The sequence below is a fragment of the Vidua macroura genome, chromosome 6, assembly GCF_024509145.1.
Source record: "Vidua macroura isolate BioBank_ID:100142 chromosome 6, ASM2450914v1, whole genome shotgun sequence".
Classification (NCBI taxonomy): domain Eukaryota; kingdom Metazoa; phylum Chordata; class Aves; order Passeriformes; family Viduidae; genus Vidua; species Vidua macroura.
In genome coordinates, this window is record NC_071576.1 from 44965548 (window position 1) to 44978992 (window position 13445).

Sequence of the window (13445 nt, forward strand, 5' to 3'; positions counted from 1 at the left end):
TTATCTGATTTGAAGTCGACTGGGTATTTTTCCATTTTTCTGTGGTGGAACTTTTGGAAACAGATGCTGACTCACTGCATTTCTAAAAAAAAAAAAAGCACAAAGCTCAATTCCTTCTGTATAAAATGAGAACAAGAATTCTACTGTTTACTTAATTCATTTTTTCTTTGTCCTCTTATTTTTTCTCTGGAACACATTTTAAAGGAAAACGAGACCAGTTTCCATGTGTATTTTGGCCTCAGCTTCTTTCTCAAGCGGCTGGTGCAGGGCTGCATGTGTGCCTGTGGGCGAGTTTGGTAAGAACACCTGTGACCTTGCAAACTGGATTAGCATCACGTAGATCCTTGTCAGCACTGCACTGGAGGGACATTCACTTCTGAGCAGCTCAGTCCAAATTGAATCCAACCACCTTTGTTCATGATACAGCCAATTTCCCCAGGCACCCAAGCACTGAGGGTACAGAGGCACTTCAATATCTGCATGTGTCTGCTTTTACTTTAGATTTACTACTGAGTGACTACTGAATTCTGCCAAAGAAAGAAAACATCAGGTTCTCTCCCTATGAATGAAAGCTTTATTATGCTCTAAAAAATTCTGCAGAGAAAAGGCTGCCTCCAACAACCAGCTGAGCTAAATGTGGAAAAGCAAAAAAACCCAAAAAACCCAAAAAACATCTATATGGTAACACACAGTGCTTTCACCAGGGAGCTCAAGGAAGAATATATCAGAATGTAAGAACACCAGTCATGTGTTGATGCTGCAGGGCCAGTTTGAAGAGTTAGGCATACTAAAATAACCTTTATTCACTGCATCCCTCACATAGTGGGTAGAAATTCAGCATCTAACATTTACACTCTGCTTCACTCCAAAACAACCAACCTGAAAACACCTCTTATTTTTAATACTGCTCAAGAGTAGCTTACCTCCTCTAGACAATAAAATGCAGCATGTGAATGTTTCTGCAGGAATACTCACTAGGAAAATTTAGGTTACTAAGCTACTCTGTAACAGAATACCAGCATTCCTGCAGGAAGTCCTCTCCATCCTTTATGAAAGGATAAAAGAAAATCAGAACTAAATAGTTTATCCAAGTGTTCTGTTTGAATAGAAAACTAAATTGACTTTTCTGAGCACTTCTCTTTTCTAAACACAGAGGCCAAAAACTAAATTGACTGTTCCTTTTCTAAGCACTTTTCTTTTCTAAACACAGGCCAAAGAGAAGGCATATGTAAATAACAGCTACCATCATGATGACCAAAATTTACCTATCCAAAAAAACTCTATCCAAAAAAATCTACTTTGGAACAGTTTTCACTCTTTTTTCTCCCCACAGACAAATAAGTGAAGAATGACTGACCACAGTTTCAATTAAATGCTAAATGCCAATATAATACTTAAACAAATAAGTAACAAACTGGAAGCAATTACAAACAGGCAGTTTTTCCTACTATCTCTTTTAATAATGCAAAAAACCCCATTTCTTTCACTTGCAACTTTCAAAGTATGTAAGTAGACTTGATTTTCTCCCATTACAAGATTATATGCTTTATGTACTACAGATTTATAACCAAATATCTCATCAATATACCCAAGCAGTGCAGACAGAATCCTGGTCAGCAAATCCACCCCAAGAGACCTGAAGCACTAAGTACCTTCTGATATTCTTCTCTAGACACATAAGGTAAATGAAACAAAACATAAATGAGAGGGTTCTCCAAACCTAGGAGCAATACAGATTTTGCAGTCTAATCGATCGTATCTTTTAACGAAACTCTTTTGAACCCTTACGGATTAAACATTAAATATAGGAAAATTGCCTAACCAGCTGCATGTTATAAATCTTGTCAGGACTAAGGACCAGTCATAGTTCTCATGATAAAGTTACATCACTGTTTTATATGGATACTATAAGCCATAAAATGTAAACTGACGCCTGAAGGTGGGAGTCTCCTAATGAAGGTAAAGAGTAAAAACAGGACAAGAGACGAAGAACAAGAGAAAGAAAATTCTTCACTATGAGGGTGGTGAGGCACTGGCACAGGTTGCCCAGAGAAGCTGTGGATGCCCCATTCTTGGAAGTGTTCAAGGCCAAGTTGGATGGAGATCTGAGCAACCTGGTGGAGTGGAAGATGTCCCTGTCCATGGCAGGGGGCTGGACTAGGCAACCTTTAAAGGGCCCTTCCAACCCAAACTATTTTATGATTCAATGACAACTGATTGCTGCTTGAGCCAAGGCAAAACAATGATTCTATGATTCTAAGGTATTTGAGCACATGAATAGACTTACTAGATTGAGGCTTGGTTATATAATTCATTTCTTGGAGGAAACAAGTTTAAAACAGCCTGAATAGAGTGTCCTAATTAGAGTGCAAGACATTCCAGAAATAACAACATTCAAAGAAGGAATATTGCTGCTTCGATAGTTGCTGGGTTTTTTTTGTATAACTGAAAATGGCACTATACTGAATTTTATGGACCAAACTATAACCTTACATACACCAACAGTACACACTGCATTGTATCCTGCGCCTTCCTATTTGGACATATTAACAGGGTGTGTTTTGACCACTTGTCTACTGTAATTACACTGATTTCCAGAGAGGTTTCACCCACTTCCAGCTGTTAACCATGAACTTTTTTGTTCTTAATGTATGCCAAACTAAACAGAAGCTAAATTTACTTGTTCACTATCAGTCTTTCGGTTCATATCAAGACTGACACCCCAAAGATATAATCATTAAATTCCTCATCCTTGTTCATTATGACCGTGACAAAGAAACAAATAAGATACTCTGGTATCTTAAAACTAGTTTAAAAAAGGTCTCGTTCAGTCACAAATTGCTAATCAATTCTTTTCTATCTGACTCTGAGTATAAATGATACATTGCTTCAAACACACCTGGCTGTATATCTGTAATATTCTCTGCATCCTAGAACTGCATATGTGGGCTTTAGTTTTCAATCAGTGCCAGATAATTTTTTTTAAGAAAATTGGCTATAAGAAGATGTATTTATGCTTTTCTAATTCAGTTTAATTTCAAGTATCTCTAAGTACATATTCCTAACAATTCATTCCTAATAGAAAGTTCCTTATTTTTACTTTCTGTAAAAGCTCCCCTCCACCTCTCCCGACTTCTGTAAGGAAGTATATGCATCACTTTGAAAACACCTGTGTTTGTCTGCAATTTATTGTTTCATGTGTATTCTTTTTTGTAAATAGTTAAAATCTTTTACTCTTAGACTATTATATGTATATATTATTTATAAAAGATTTTTTTCACTCTGTACTATTTATATCTTCTTCATGGAACTCATTCCTGCACAGAAATTAAATTTTGCCATTGAAATTAATTTTTTTAACTATTCAGGATTAAAGAGAGGTCAATAAACCAATTACTTTGGGCAACGGTGCAAAATCAGTATTAGTAAAGTAGTTAATACCCTTTTCATTGTTTCCACATCATGGAGTATTAATAAATTGGGCTTTTGTCACTATCCAGTAATTTCTTTACAACGAATTTCTTCATTCCAATCCATCTTATTTTATGACTCCCTGTTAATACTTTAAAATACCATACTAATTAGGTTTGCATTTACACTGTTAAGTCACAAGCTCCGTTTTTATCTCTGTTCAGACTCTCTATTTTCTGATATTCCTAATGAGGCAAGACTTTTATTTAAAGGGTGTGATCCTTTAAAGAATTTCTAGTGGCTTATTAGTTATGTGAAGAGGATCTTTCAGGAGTTCCCACGTATATCGCTTAAGCACAGAACAGCAGCACGCACATTAGCCATGAACGCTAGCACACCATTAAATCCAGGACCTCCTCTAACCTGGAGTTCATCTTTTTACAGGATCAGCCCGTTTGCAACTGCAGCACTTTAATTACTCCCTTCCCTCATATGATATTTTGACTCATTTCATGCATTTGTAATGTGCTCGACTGTGGCACAAGTTGAACATCTTCCTTTCTTTCCAGCAGAGGTGAAGAGAAAAAGTAAGACTGGGCAATGTCATCACTCAGGATGACAGCAGGAGAGAAAAGAGGACTTTCCCTATATTTCAGCTGCTATATCTTCTAAAGGTACCGTCAGGAAACACACAACTCAATAAGGAAGCCATGTCAGACTCACCTGAGTATTTCATAGTCATCCACATGAAAAAGGCGCCTTCTCCGTAAAACACAACTTAACCTCTTTTCTGTCAGGAACAGGAAAATGAGGAAAGACAGTAATTTTTCTTCTGAAATGTGAACTGATGTGAATTTTTACTCGAAAAAGGGACAGAAGTGAATAACTTGAGCATCTTCCTTTAAAAAGGAAATTGCAACAGTAGGAGGAGCCCTCTTGTTGAAAACAACTGCATAAACCAAAAATCTTTTAAGGACATTTTCTTCCTGTGGGGGAGTAAAAAACCCAAAAATTCTAAATTCTCTCACCTAGCTGCTACTCCTGAGATTCACAGAGAAAAAACCAAGGTCACACGATGCTGGTCTTGGCTGGTGTAGAGTTAATTTTCTTCATAGTAGCCAATATGGGCTGTGTTTCAGATTTGTGCTGGACACAGTGCTGGTAATACAGGCATGTTTTCATTGTTGCTGAGCAGGGCTTGCACAGAGCCAAGGCCTTTTCTGCCTCTCGACCCCATCAGTGGGGAGGCTGGGAAAGCACAAGAAGTTGGGAGGGACACAGTCAGGACAGCAGATCCCAGCTGCCCAGAGGGACATTCCTCACCATATGGCATCAGGCCATGTTTGGAGTGATGGTGTTTGCCTTCCCCGATCACTGTTACATGTGAAGGAGCCCAGCTGTGCTGGGCATGGCTGAACACCTGCCTACTCTTAGGAAGCGGGGAATCAATTCCTTGCTTTGCTTGCACCTGTGGCTTTTACTTTACATATTAAACTGTCTTTACCTCAACCAACAAGCTTTCCCACTTTTATCCTTCTGATTCTCTCTCCCATCCTACCACGGAGGGTGTGAAGGATCAGCTGTGTGAGGTTGGCTACACCCTGGAGGAATGAGAAACCTCATTTCCAGCAGGTTGGCTAACCCAGCTGGAGAATAACTGAGCTTTCTCTAGTCCCTGAAGAAAATGCAAAGATCTCTGCAATCCAGGCCTTATGTGAGGAAAAATACTCTCCATGGCAGCATCATGAGTGGAATCAATGGTCAGTATCACTGTACCTCAAATGCTTCTCATGCCTTGGAAACGTGTTTGGAATTAGTCCTCCCTCCTCAGATGCTGAGATCCTACACATTGACATAAATGCTGGGGTGAGTTAACAGGTAACAGTTATACAGGTAACACTGAGATCTGAGCACGTACTTCAAGCCATTCTGAAGCCAACAAGAATTATGCCTGTACCTTAAATGCGCTTTTCTGGTCCTTCACTGATTTCTGAGTCGCTTGTGTTGAAGAGAAGGAATGGATAAGAGCCAAGCATGCCAAACACAGCCTACATCACCACTTCTGCTTCACTCAGAGGTGAATGAAGTCATTAACTTGAAAATCTGGACTTGGAAGAAGTTTGAAACTGCTTACAACCTCCAAAGCTCCACCTGGGAGATAATTTGCCAAGGTGCTAAGTGGAGACAGAGCCAAAGTTCCTGGTTCAGCCAACCCAGCTGTATGGCAGAAGCCTCCTGCCAAGAACATGAAGGTACAGAATTACAAAGTCAGATATAAGACCGAGCAATTTTCACAATCGTACACCCAATTTAAGTCTCTACACTGATGTTTACAAAAGGCCTTGAAGATGAAAAGTACTATGTACAATAAGCCCCGAGTCAAATTATTAAAACCAACACTTCGTGAAAAGAGATTAATTATGTTATTACTGTTTGCACATGTGAATTTTCCATAAAAATAGAAATCTGGGCCCCAGTTCAACCAAGCATTTTAACATGTGTCTGACTTACAAGCACATGAATAGTCCCATTTCAGTTAATGAGACCATTCCTTCTTAAAAGTTAGGCATGTGCTCCACTACCTGTGGCCATGGGATTAGAGAGACAGATACAGAGAGACAGGTACCACCTCTTTAGGCATCTTGATCTCAGATGGTGGCATGTTTTCTTATCTCAGAAGCATGTAAAAGGTGAAAGTCTCTGCCCATAAACATAACCTGCACACCTAAAAGTCTGTCACATGGATGAGCCAGCATTGTACTGATATTGTCTCATAGGTAGGCACCTATAGATCTCTCTAAAGGTACCTGGTGTTAAGAACATGACTACTTGATGAAACCTTGACCAGACCTTGGCTTTGAAATTCTACTATTGACTTCTACCACTTGCTGAGTACCTAATGCCAAATTTCCCCTCTTCCTTTTCCCAACTTTGCATAGCACAAACAAAACTGCATGGAGATGAATCCAGTTCTACAACTGCCCTTACAGCTTTTACCACTCTACTGAGTTTAAAAGGCACAGAGCTACGTTTGAGGAATAGGGTTAAATGCCAGTAAAATTCAGAGGAAAAATGAAAACAGTGGTGAAAAATTATTCTCAAATTTTTCTAATAAAAGATGTCAGCATATCCAATTCTGAGTGAATACAGCTCTTTAAGGAAACTGAAGGGGAAAAATATTCTCTAGACAATATATTTCAGAAATTTCCATGGCAAATCCTGTTCTTGTAGTTCCTTTATAGTATATACTTTTAATTGACTGGAGAGCACAGCTACTGCTATCTCCCCTTGCTTCACTTTTTTAGATGGAGGATGAAACATAATAGCAAACATAACTTTATGCCCCACCTTATAGCTTATGTTTCTGAATATTTATTAATTTTATGCTCTTCATTCTTTAAAGGATTCCTTAGGTTCCTCTTGAACTGTTGTCTTTAAAAGTTAATTCCAGGTGGAAAACAAAGCGCTAAAGAAAAAGAGCTCAAGACTTGACTTTCTTTTTAAACTCTGAACAATTCACAATAACTGCCCTCTCCTGTGGTCGCAATTATTGCAGAGAGACCAGAAGGAGGTTCTTCTAATTGATTTATATGCAATTTCAATCTTGAGAAAGAGACCCTACAACTGAATTTTCCTTCCTGGAATGGCTAAGGGATTATGTACTAAGACATGGACTCATTAAACGAGAGTCAAAGCAAATTTCTCTGAAAATGAAACACCTCTCTTCCCTGTTTTAGTGATACATGTATTATTTTGTGATACACAAAACCTGTCAGACACCTATTAGTCCATCTAGTGAAGTACATACTCTGCTCCCAGAGATTCAATACTTTCTATATTTTCAGATCAATGTAGCAGGAATTTTTTCAGTGTAAATAAAACTTATACAGATGTTGATATTTGGAAGTCAGACTCTCTTTACAGCAGTAAAGAATATCTGTTTTGCTTTGCAAGCACCCATGAAGTGACACAACTGAGAGCACCTAAAAACCTTCAAGAAATAATAATAGAGGAAAGAAGGCAAATCTGGCAGTCAGATAATATCCTTTTAGGTAAGGAAACTTTGCACCTGGTGCCCTCTTTGTAAAAAAAAAAAAAAAAAAAAAAAAAATTTGGAAATGAACACCACTTTGAAAGAAAAACAATAGGGCTATTTAATTACAGATATTTTATATAAAATTAATTAAAATGCTGCATAATGTAAAAAAGAGTGAAGCACAGAAACTAGCAGGAAACTTGGGAATACTGCATTTAACACATGAAATACCTTTATTGCTTTATGTCCTCTTGCATAAAAAACACTGATAAGTTTTTCTTCCTACACTTAATAATATCCACTCAGTAATTTACTCTGTTTTGCCATTCTCTTGCGCGCGCACACACACACATACACACACACATGTGTAGATACACTCCTTATAGCCAGCACTGTGAGAACTCTCCATCTGGTCTGCAAACTGTAGAATTTCCTTTCCCATCTATCTCAGAAATATAGTCCCATGACCCATGGGTCACCATCTGCTCAGTTACACTGGCACAATGTCTAGTATGCTTGAGGTAATACCACCGTCCTTTCCTCCAATTGTAAACTCCCAACAAGGCAGACATCTACCAGAGTGTTTGCACACAATGAGGCAGCTCCCAGTGAGATTATAGTTAAGACACCACAGAAATTCCCTTCATCTACAGTAGCCTAGGATGTGGGAATGACCAAAGACACATGCAGTCTCTCTTGATCAAAGGTCATTCTAAGGAACAAAGCAGTCAGTGCTGATGTGTCCAAGATAGCATAATATAACACACACACATAATTGTGTCCAGCATGTGTGGTTCCCCCCCAGTTCCTCTCTTAATGATCTTTGCTTCACTCAGTATTCATTTGCGTACAATCTCCTATTCTCAGGATGCCCTAGAGCAGAACAAATTACACTAAATATAAGTGAAATCAAACAAAATTTTCATTGAGTACCATTCATAACATTTACAAACAAGTCTCTTGTGTTAAGTTTCTCAGAAATAATTGGCAGGTTCAGGTTTACACCACTAGATTTTCTTCTCTCTTTTTTTTAAGGTGTACCTATAATACAGTAACAAAAAAAAATGTCACATGACTTACTTATTAAGAATAAAGGTAGCAGGAAATTAAGAAGGTATTTGTATTGTAAAAACCAGTAGATAGGAACAAATAGAAAATTAAACTGAATTAGAAAATGTGTGTGGAAAGATATTTTTTACTTTTTTTCAAGTGCTATTAAATATTAAAAAAACCCTTAGGAACGAATGTTCTCTGGCTTATGCAGCAGACATTACAGGTAAAAGTCTTCTTTTACAGTGCTCCAGTACTATAAGTCCAGGGTAACAGAAAAGTACATTTGAAATTTACCTATATATTGTACTTTCCTTTTGAGTCCCACTACAAGGAAATACTCCATCAATTTTTGTTACACACTTTTCTGTGCCTCACTAGCTAGCAAGTGTTCTGAAACAACAAGCCAAAAGCCCACTGGCAGAACAAAACAAAAACAGGCCTTTTTCTACAAATTGCTGCCATTTGTAGCATGTGCTTCTCCCTAAGTTGCTATTTCAGCTTCACTACTCAACTTCCTAATACTTTATTCAGGTAACATTACACTGGAAGAGTGATTTCAGCAACATTATGCTTATTAATCTTCAAGAATGCCAAAGCTAAAAATAAAATCCAAACAGTGTGAGAATCCAGGCAGGGCTACAACAGCATTTTTCAAGGGATCAAAATGTCATTACATTCACTCCGTAGAGGGAATTTTCTCCTCCAAGCTTCAATCTTGCAAGAGGAGAGGTCAGACCCCTGGCAGGCTGTTAGTGTGTGTGTGTGTGCTCATGGGCCAATGTAGGTGTTCTCCTCACTACAGCTACACACCCTGATGGGCATGAGGCAACACTCCATGGGTTTTTGCCTGAATTCTGCCCACATCACTCAAGCAGGTTTGGATGAAAAGAAATGCACATTGAGGAGATTGCTTGCAACTCTCTTCCTTTTTAACTGAAGGGAAATGATTTTGTCAACAGATCAATACAGAAACTCAGGTCCTTCTTGGAGCATTCCTTGACAGCACTAAAAAGCAGCATCCGCGATTTAACTCACTCTCACCTACATTTCTCAGATGAAAACACCTTTTTCTAACATGAACTTAGGGCAACCAACATAAAGCTGTGCAGTCTGACAAGGTTCTTGGAATTCACAGCATGTTCACCTCCAGAAGGTAGATACCAGCTTGTGGCATAGTGTACAGAGCTGCCTACAATAATCTGTTTCTAAGCAAGCTGAAAACCTAATTAAACTGACTATTTTTGATTACCCAACTAAATATATACTTACTTTGGAGTCTTAATGCCTTTGACATGATCTAAATTCGGGAGAAGCAGAAGCACAGATTATTAGGGAGTGCTGGAGCTGGTGATGGTAAGGATGTCTGTGTCATTTCTACATACACATGTAAGAGAATCATCAAACATCAAGGAATGAGGAAGAATTTTCTTAGCTGGAAAATAGCTGTAAGGAAACCACTTGACTTCTAGAACCTTTTTCTTCTTCTATATTTGAAGGTAACTTGATTTTGCTATTTGAGATCCATATTATTTCTCAGCCCTCTGCTAGTGATTCAGCATGTGACCCAACTACATTTTCTTTTCCTTGTGCTAACTTGCAAAAATCTCCTTACAAAATTCTAAATTAAGGGACAGTTATAGCAATGACTGGCTGCAATCTTCCTGATTGTTTTCTGTGCTGATATTTAATATTCAACATGCAGCTGTCAGAAAACATAACAGAGAAACAGTCTGTGTAGATACAACCAAGGACTTCATATGGGATATAAAATACCTTGGATATTCTCCTGTGTGTCTCAGATAAAAGCAGACTGTAATCATATGAACATTAAGCAGGTATTTGAAGCTATAGGAAATAACATGGAAAAACTGAAATTGGATGGTAAAGTTATGACAAACGCTCTGAGAAGAACTGGGAAGAACCAGACGTTTACTTCAGAGCATGACATGGATATGCATTCTTGCATATATGCTGGTTCCACACCATGCTCCCTGCCCCAGGGGACATCATGACTTGACCTTGCTGCATGTTTCTCTAAAACAAGTTTCTCACAGAATTAATTAAAAGGAAAGTGATCATACAGAGCAGAAAGAGGGTTTAAAGATGAATTTTATTTTTTCCTGGCTCAGTGTGTTTATTTTCTTGCCTTGGTTAGACCATTCCAGTAATGTTGTTGGAATGTAAATGTAATCCACAAGTATGAGACTAGACTGAGTGCTGATTAATTTAACTGTCTTAAATCCACAGCTCTGTGTATGAGCTAAGCTTGGGTCAGAAATGCCAAATTAAATAGTGGCACAACTCTTAAGAAATAACTTGTGACTTGGACAATCCATAAGGAATCAATAACAAATTAAAACCAGTCAGGAGCCGTGAACTCAATAAATGAGTCATTCTTCCCAAAACAAACCTAACAGTAAAGTTCATTTGTCTATCAGGAAATTAGTGCTGTATTTTTGAAAGGTGCTAAATTATGTTTTAGAGATATCATAAAGCTGATATTGTAAACCAGAACAGTTAAAAGGCAGTTTTCCAAAATGCTTCCCTTACTTACTAGATAAAAGTACCATGTTTGTGCTTAGTATTTCATTCTTCACAAATGGGCAGAAAATTATTTTGTTTCACTTTTGAAATATTTACGTAGCATAGCTTTCCCAAAAAGCCTTTTGAAAAAGTTTCCAAAGGATTTGGGAAAGATTATAAAATAATGTTATTCGGGATTAGTTCAGAAGCAGTAACTACGCCCAGAACAGCACTGGAAAATGGGAAAAAAGTAAGATATTTGTTATGCAGTGTTAGTTAAAACTATAGTTTGGTAAGAATCAGAGCTAACAATTTTGAAATTTTCCAGAAATTCCAGGAATTGTGACTAAGTATGAAATTGTTGTTCAGACTTAGAGGACTTCAGTATTGGCTTATCCCACATCAAAATAACATTTAACTTATTTAAAATTCCTACATATTCAGAAGGCTTGTAGAAAGAAAAAAGTATTAAAGACTTAATTATTTAAATGATTATTAAAGGATTTTAATATCAAGTCTGTGTTAACAAACTGTGCCTTAATTGAGATTAGTTATAGTCTCCTTTTGCAAAAAGTTCTGCTTGATGCATCTAAAAACACCTTTAAAAATTAAAAATCTCTTGGTTTTGCTGACAGTAAGGTTACCAGGAATCACTCAATGAGCTTTGAATCAGTTCCTAACTCCTGATTATATTCCAAGTAATGTAATGGATTGAGCAAAACCTTTTCTTATTCTATCAAAAGATCACTTCATGTAAAAACTGACCAAGAACCTCTATTTTACTGGATGTTTAATATTTCCTCATATCCTTTCATTATATTACACCTAGAGAATAACCTATTAGCTCTACCACAACTTAAAAGAACTGTTAGAGCTGGGCAGGTGAGTGCAATGCCCAGCACAAAAATGCCAAGCTATTCAGCAGTCATCATCCTGAAATACATAGCAAAGTGTCCCACTATGCAACCACTGGCTTTTCCCTCCAATACCCCAGTCTATTTCTTCTTACTATAGCCTGAGAAAATTCTAAATATGTTTACACAAAAGAATGTGCTCAGTAGAAAACATTGGCTTTCCAATGCAATTTTTTTTTCTCCTAATACTCCATTGAAACTTTCTATAAATAATTTTTTCCTCCAATTAACATGTGTTGTTAGACCAGCAGAAAAATCATAAATTATTGTTGCTGTAGGTTTTCAGTGTAATTTATTGCTGAAAAGTCATGAGCACTGCATTGGAAAGGCCAGCCTCTGAATCTGTAAACCGAGGAAATTAAGAACTAAACTGGTCTATTTACCCTGAGGTCAATTAGAAATGACACCAGCAGACTTCTCGGTGACCTGGGGAGATTTATAGCTTACCATGCTAGGCTTGTGGTTCAACCAGAAGATTAAGATCAGAACAGCACCTGGAAGACTGTCCTCAGTTAAGACAGGCTGGCCCAATGGCTCCAGGCTAAAATGTGCACAGGAAAAGAGGTCACGTCAAGTAGCCTTCGTTTTTACCAGGGCTAAGGCACATGTGGAAGGTACCCGTTGGAGAGAGAGCTGGGCTAACAAAGGTCTGATATAGGGGCATTGGACTGTCTTGTAACAGGAACAAAGGCAGCAAGTTGTCAAGGCACTCTGACTTCTCTCATTATTAGAAGTCACCTCTGAAGATTTTTGCTACTTGACAAGGCTTTGTGTGATTTGTAGACCTTGTTTTTTGTTGCTCTTCCTTTGTTATTTTTACTAGTGCAACCATTAGCTGCAGAATGCCTCACATCATAAACCTTCATGATTTAGGAAAAAAATTTGATCACACTGCTGTGAGAATCTTATAAGAAAACAAAAAAGGCTGTGTCTTTTTAGCCACTCATAAATATTTTATAATTTGGAAAGAACAATAGCCTACAAGGTCAAAGTTCAGGTCTGTAGTAGTCAACGAAATCCTTCCAAGACAATAAAAGGGAAAGCTACCCTTTGTTTTATAACAACTTTGGAAACAACTTCACCGAGGCAGTGGAAGCTTACAGACTTTCCATTGTATTCAAGTAATTTGTGCAAGTTGCCCTTATTACAGCTTTGATAAATGATGTTTGCAGTGGAAAAGCTGTTTAAGGTTTCTGAGCATCGTGAGCATTTATATCTATGTCAGGTACTCAACAGGAATGCACGGAAGAGTGTACAGCTTAGAAAGAAATTGTAATTTTCTGAAGTAACCACTATTTGGGCTCAAAGAAGTGTTTCCTAATTTCTTCTACTGCATGTAGGCCCAGGTTGGAGGTCAATTAGGTAAGAAGAGAACAGAACATAATCTTTGGGTTCTTAGTGCCATGCAACCTTTTAAATTGGAATAAAAGAGATATCTATCTCATAGAATTGTGAGGGTTAATTAACACTCAGAATGCTATTTATAAGGTGGATAACTGAAACTCCTG

At 37.7% G+C, this 13445-nt stretch overlaps 1 protein-coding gene and 1 long non-coding RNA gene across 5 annotated transcripts in view; one reads left to right on the top strand and one right to left on the bottom strand.

The window, feature by feature from the left end:
- KCNQ1 (potassium voltage-gated channel subfamily Q member 1) overlaps positions 1-13445 on the bottom strand; it is a 335437-nt gene that overhangs the window by 134374 nt on the left and 187618 nt on the right. The gene's annotated exons all lie outside the window — the stretch shown is intronic.
- Positions 374-4087, top strand: LOC128809283 (uncharacterized). 3 transcript variants are annotated; one of them, XR_008437675.1, is made up of 3 exons: positions 374-456; positions 1597-1681; positions 3984-4087. It is a non-coding gene; the product is annotated as an uncharacterized LOC128809283 (long non-coding RNA). The 3 variants fall into 3 exon arrangements; XR_008437674.1 differs by lacking the exon at positions 374-456 and adding an exon at positions 1342-1505 and having other exon boundaries at positions 3981-4087; XR_008437673.1 differs by lacking the exon at positions 374-456 and adding an exon at positions 1342-1505.